Source organism: Quercus lobata, chromosome 3, assembly GCF_001633185.2.
Source record: "Quercus lobata isolate SW786 chromosome 3, ValleyOak3.0 Primary Assembly, whole genome shotgun sequence".
Classification (NCBI taxonomy): Eukaryota; Viridiplantae; Streptophyta; class Magnoliopsida; order Fagales; family Fagaceae; genus Quercus; species Quercus lobata.
Window position 1 is genome coordinate 556,443 of NC_044906.1, and position 6,449 is coordinate 562,891.

Below are 6,449 nucleotides of genomic sequence, written 5' to 3' on the forward strand. Positions count from 1 at the left end.
GCTAGATCGGGTGGGTGTGGATCGGGCAAGGTGGGTGTGGGTTTGCTGAAATGGGGATTAGGTTATGTGGGTAGATGGATAGCTTGGATGTGGATTAGAGCTCATGGAGGAGGGTAGCTTGGATGATGGCAGGGGTGGTGATGGTGGTGGTGGATCGAAGACATGCAGTGGTGGAGCATTGAGTGGAGGAAATGGACGACTTGGGTAGTCAGAGTTAAGCTTTGTCACCTTGGTGCGTGAGGTGGTGTCGAAGCAGTGCTATTGCCGAGATGGATGAGTGGTCACAACTGAGCTTTAGAGAGAGCATGTGCTGAGAGTGAGGTGTGTGAGGAGTGAGAGGAGAGTGTAAATGGTTTGAAGGTAAAATAGCTGTGTAAATCATTCTACAGGTGAAGGGGGTCTTTTTCCGATCAAAGTGTAAATGAAATTCCGTTTGACTGTAATTTTTGGTGCACCCAAACACGCTGCTAGGTGTAAAATATTTTTCGAAAATCATTTACACTCAAAATAAACACAGTCTCTTATCTACCGAATGAATCTCAATCCCTTCTCGTATTAACATTTATTTATTTATTATTTTTATTAATAATTAAATCATTACTTGGCCATGAGCCTGAGCCCAGCTCATAAAATGCATGTCATCAAGAGGATTCACATCCCGTGCAATAGCTAAGGTATTGCACCCCGTGCAATAGCTCAATTCTCAGCCATAGATTTAATCTAATGGCTTAAGCCTCTCTCTATCTCTCTCTCTCTCTCTCTCTCTTGCGCAGCTGAGTCTCCTTTAGCCCATTCTCGGCCTCTCCTTCAATCCATTGTCACAGCAGCCTGGTACCAGTCCACCCAAGGCCAAGCCTCTCTCTTTGCCATCAGTGTCTACTTCTATTCTCTTTATCTTCTTAGTTCATATGTGCTGTGTGCTGTGTTATGTATTTGTTTCATTAATTCCAGCATTTAGGCTAAAACCATATGTACCAAAGATCTAATTCCAGCATTTAAAATTTAGAATGATAAAGAGTGAAGCATGGATTCACAAGCGTCTGTGTGTGTGTGCGATAAAGGTGAACCTATCAGTCACAATTTCACGAAGCCATATATATTAATAAATCGTTTGCAATAATTCCTATTTTTGTGCATTCAGATATTCACTTGATATGAGCCTTGACAGGGTGTCTCAGTATAAGGATTATGAAGGTGATGGCTTTTGAATATTTGGTTAGATAGAGTTTTGGTGGTTCTGAAAAAGGAAGGTAAATGTTATAGGGTGCCAAGAGAAGGTTTGTTTGAGCTTGTGAGTTGTCCAAACTATTTTGGGGAGGATTATCCCAAGGGAAGAAAAGCTGTAATTCCCTTCTTGTATTGACACAAAAACTTTTCTTGTTTTGTTTTGGTTTTTCGGGATTCGGATGTATAATTGCAATTAGTACTTAATAAACAAAGATTTGGATTTAGCTATTGATATTGATACGGCAATGATGAATTGCTTATCTTTTGATGTTTTCCAATAATATTGATATTGATATTTGGATGATTTTGACATTCGGATGTGCCTTCTTCTCTCTCTCTCTCTCCTTTTTTTTTTTTTTTTTTAAGGTGACAGGTTCTGAGGTTTTTTTTTTTTTTTTGAAATCCCCAAGTTCTGAGTTTTTTTTGAAGGTGATAGGTTCTAAGTTTTTTTTTAAAAAACAAATTGCTTAAGAAAATATCCTTTTTTTTAAATATGACAGTTGATTTTTTTTTTTTTTTTTTTTTGAGAATGAAATATGACAGTTAAATTAAGAGGGTTGTTTGAAAATGTTACCGTTAGAATAAGAATATTTGAAAATATGACTGTGTAGGAAGTTAGGAACAAATAATAAAGAAATAATAAAATAAGAATTAAAAAATATTTAAATGAAGTGGTAGAATTATAAAATACTTAATAAATAAGATATGGTAAAGTAACGAAGTAGACTTTTGAATTTTGATACAGAACAGCAGCTACGAATGCCCTTACGCAGCTAATAGTTATTTTTAATCTCTCTCCAACTACTACTCGTCTCTGTCTTCTCTCTCCGATCCTGTAATCCCTCTCACTCTCACTGCCTATTTCTTCTTCTGTGCTACGGATGCTCTTACGCAGCTAATGGTTATTTTTAATCTCTCTTCAACTACTCCTCGTCTCTGTCTTCTCTCTCCGATCCTCTAATCCCTCTCACTCTCATACCTATCTCTTCTTCTGTCTTATTCTCATCCCTCTCTCGTCTTACTCACTCGTCCCTCTCTTCTCTCTCACGTGGTCTTTGCGTCGACACTGTGGTAAGTGTTAGTTTGTGAGTTTTGGTGTGGATCGGCGTTGGAGTCCTTATTTTCTCTCTCTCGTGGTCTTGCGGCGGCGCCATAGTGTGGGCTGGTGGTTGTTCGTGGTGTGGATCGGCGTCGGAGGGTTTGGTTTTCTCTTTCGTGGTACTCGTGGCGGTGCCATGGTGTGGGTTAGGGGTGGTTAGGTTTCGATCGGCGGTGATGGGTTTGCTGTGGGAGTGGTTGGTGGTGGATGGTCCTAAAGCCACATAGATCGAAACACTTTTTTTTTTCCAGGTCTGTGAATTTGGATGTTTTGATTGATTGGGGTGGTTGGTTAAGTGGATGTTTTGATTGATTGGGTTTGGTTTTGGATTAGAATTTTAAGTTGAAAGGCTGATTTTTTTTCATAGTTATTGATTGCATGTTCTGTGATTTGGGTTTAAATCTTCAAATGAACTTTGATTTATTGTGTTTTCCTCATCATTGAGTTTTGCTGGTTGGTTCCATTCATTCATTTTTTTCTTGTTTGTTTACTGAGAAAGTTCTTGGGTTTTGTTGCAAGATTTTGGTTTTCTTGCTATGGGTTTGACTAAGTTTTGTTATGGGTTTTAGGTGGTGGTGGATTTCCAGCGAGATGGTTGTGGTTTCTGTTGTGGTTTTTTTTTTTTTTGGGGTTTTGTTGGAGTATTTTGGTTTTATTGCTATGAGTTTGGTTGAGTTTTGGTATGAGTTTCTTTTGGGTTTTTAGTTGGCTATAGTGGTGGATTTGAGGAGAGAGAGAGAAAGGAGGGAGTCTCGGAGAGGACCTTGTGAAGAGAGAAGTTTGAGAGAAGGAGAAAAATTGTTTAATGGAGTTAAAGGTGTGTAGGGACTTAGTTGAGTTTAGGGTCCAATTTGGTCAATTTTGAATTATCTTGGACTTGGTTGGTATTAACTCAAGCCTTAGGAGTAGTGGGCATGGGAGGTATTGGCGAAACAACTTTGACCCAAATTGCCTACAACCATCCCAGTGTGCTGGAACATTTTGGAAAAGTGATTGGGTTTGTGTTTCTGAACCTTTTAATCGGTGTAAGGTTGTCATTGCAGTAATTGAAGCTCTTGATGATTATTGTCCTAATGTTACTGAATTTTCAAATTTGATGGCAAAGGTTTGCGAATTGATTTGGCAAAGTGGCAAGGTTTTTATTGTCCTCGATGATGTCTAGACTGAGGACTTTAATTTGTGCAATTCATTCAGATTGCATTCAATAACTGTGTCCAGGGAGTAGAATTCTTGTCACCACTTGGAAAAGTAGAGTAAAAAAAAGCAATATTACGAAAAATTGACCAACAATTTTCCTCAGACAACACCCCTAGATTGATCGTGGTCTCACTTTCCATTATTTCTGCAACTCTACTTTTGCAAGTGGTGGCTAGAATTTTACTCCCTAGGGTACAATCCTTGAATGCAATCCTGAATGGATCCCACAAATTAAAGTCCTCAGTCCAGACATCATTGAGGACAATAAAAACCTTGCCACTTTGCTGAATCAATTCATAAACCTTTGCCATCAAATTTGAAAATTCAGTAACATTGGGACGATAATCATCAAGAGCTTCAATTATTGCAATGGCAACCTTATACTGATTAAAGGGTTTAGAAACACAAGCCCAAATCACTTTTTCAAAATGTTCCTGCACACTGGGATGGTTGTAGGCAATTTAGGCCAGAGTCGTTTTGCCAATATTTCCCATGCCCACTAAGGAGATGACATGGAGGTTTCTTTCTATGGCATTTCAAGGATGCCCAGAGTTAAAGTCGCTGCCGGACTTCTTTCCTACAATTCCTTTGGAGATCGGTGGCTCTGTGAACGTTGCCAAAGAGAGACTAGTGAGGACTGGTGCAAGATTTCTCACTCCACTTCTGCACATTGATAAGTATATCAAAGTCTCATAAATTTGAATTAGGGCTATTTAATATTGTGTATACGCATATGTAGCATACCATGTGGTTGCTTAGATTCAGTTATCTTGTGTTGTATCCAAAATTACTTGATGGTTTCAATATATATCCACATATTTTAAAAATAAAAGGTTGGAATTTTAGATAGGCTAATCAAATGAACATGTCACCAATTTTCACTCATTTGCATATAAAGAGAACAACTTCAATGCCTACCTTTTTCTAAGTCATTTACGATTTAATATTTATATGGTCTTGTTCAATTTATTAATTTCTGTTATGTATGCTAAGTTCAAATAACTCATATGGTTCGCATTGGGCATGTAGGTGCTATGATACAGAGTGGCCAATATTCAGCCTTGCAGAAATATGTTCTAGTCCAGGAAAGGTAACTTCTTACTACTTTTTTCTTTCATCGATTGGCTGATATATCAATTAATTATCTCTCAAAAACTCCCACCAAAGAAATTAATAGCAACTTCTGTAGAGAAATTTATCAAATTTTGGTCAAACTTACAAAGACACTGACGTTAATACCTGCAACATTACTGGAATGTGTGAATGTTTGGAATGTTTTTTTTAAAGAACCCAGACTGAATGTTACTGAAACTTTACTAATGAATCTTTATTATTGGCATGTGGCCTTGCCATGTAGTTTAATCATGAAAGTATATTAAAAATTGTTTTATGTAGTATGGAGAAACCATCCATTGGAGGGATCATTTAGGTTTGTGTTTCAAGCATCTGATTTCCTGTTTTTATTTGAGATTTCTGATATCAGTTAGTTTTAGTGATTCCTAAATAATTATGATTTGAAAAATCTACATTTTGAACGTAAATCCATTCGGTATAGCTGCTAAAGATGGTTTTGAGAGGGTCATTTGGTATATTGCATAGAGGATTTGATTGTATTGGTTTGAAATGAAAGTTTCAGTATTCTGTCAATGTGCTATTCAAATTAAATAGCTTTCTTTCTTTTTTTTTTTTTTTTTGGGGGGTGGGGGGGGTGGGGGGGGTGTATTCCATATAGACTTGCTGCATATGAATTATGGAGCCATGATATGAAGTGTGGTGCTTTTGACAAAAACATTGTAGCTATATGGTCAACTTGACGAATTGATTTTATAAATGTGCATGAGATAGTAGGTTCCAATACTTCTGAAGTGCTATTCACTTGGCAGTTTACACGGGTCCTTTTGAGGAATCCACTTTGAAACAGTGTACGAATTTGCAAGTGTGAAATGTGACCAGTTTTGCATTTCTTTGCATATATTGCTGCAGTTTCTTTATATCCTTAGTAAGAAGTATATTGAAATGCTACACTAGAAGGATAAAGTGAAGTCACCATTAGGTATTTTAGCCAGTCCCAATCTTTGGTAATATGTTAATGGATAAAGTTTAAAGTAATATGAAACGCAACAACATTCTAAAAGTATATTCTAATGCAACTTCTTAGCTGTGAACTATTAGATGAATTATTGAAATCAGTTTGTTCACTTCTGGGAATATTGAGTGGTAATGGTAAGCATTTTAATCGTATTACATCAGTTTTTAATTTATAGGGTCATATTTACTCTAGAAAATATGATCGCATTTGTGTTCTTATCTGTTCATTTCTTCTCTATCACTTTCAGCAAAGCGAAGACATATAATCAGCTTTGGATCAATGATGCGTGGCGAATGTTGCTGCTCTCCTCTAAGAACTATTCTCATACATCTCCTACAATGTTGTACCTTTGCCATGTTTTTCATGGATTAGTCTGTCTTCATTTACATTCCAGCTTCTCCTTTAATTATGTTATAATGTTATTAAGACACTGCTTTCTTTCACGATTGTGGTCAGCATTTTGCCATTTCTTTATTTATTTATTTTTAGATTTCAAATAGATGAAATGATGCAGAATCATACTTGGCATTTCATAGAATACTTGGTATTTTATAGAATTCTAGTGAAGCAGCTAGTGTAGAATATAAGGAAATGTATTCTTCTTTTTCATCTTATTTAATTTTATTTATTCATTTATCAATCACTTACCATCGCACAAGTTAGCAAATTGTGAAATTTGAAGTGAAAATAGATGTGTTAGTAGTATTATTGCTAAAACAAATAAGGTTGCTCCTGGTGTGCAAGCCGCGCACACACAGCTACACAAGGGTATTTTTTAAATTGATTTCTGCCCGATAATAATCTGTCTTAGAAGATTATAAAAAGACAAGTTTTATA

At 36.5% G+C, this 6,449-nt stretch overlaps 1 long non-coding RNA gene across 2 annotated transcripts; it reads left to right on the plus strand.

The window, feature by feature from the left end:
• Positions 1 to 1,982: 1,982 nt before the first annotated feature.
• On the plus strand, positions 1,983 to 6,221 carry LOC115978751. 2 transcript variants are annotated; one of them, XR_004088856.1, is made up of 3 exons: positions 1,983 to 4,200; positions 4,553 to 4,613; positions 5,860 to 6,221. It is a non-coding gene; the product is annotated as an uncharacterized LOC115978751 (long non-coding RNA). The 2 variants fall into 2 exon arrangements; XR_004088855.1 differs by having other exon boundaries at positions 1,983 to 4,613.
• Positions 6,222 to 6,449: the final 228 nt, after the last annotated feature.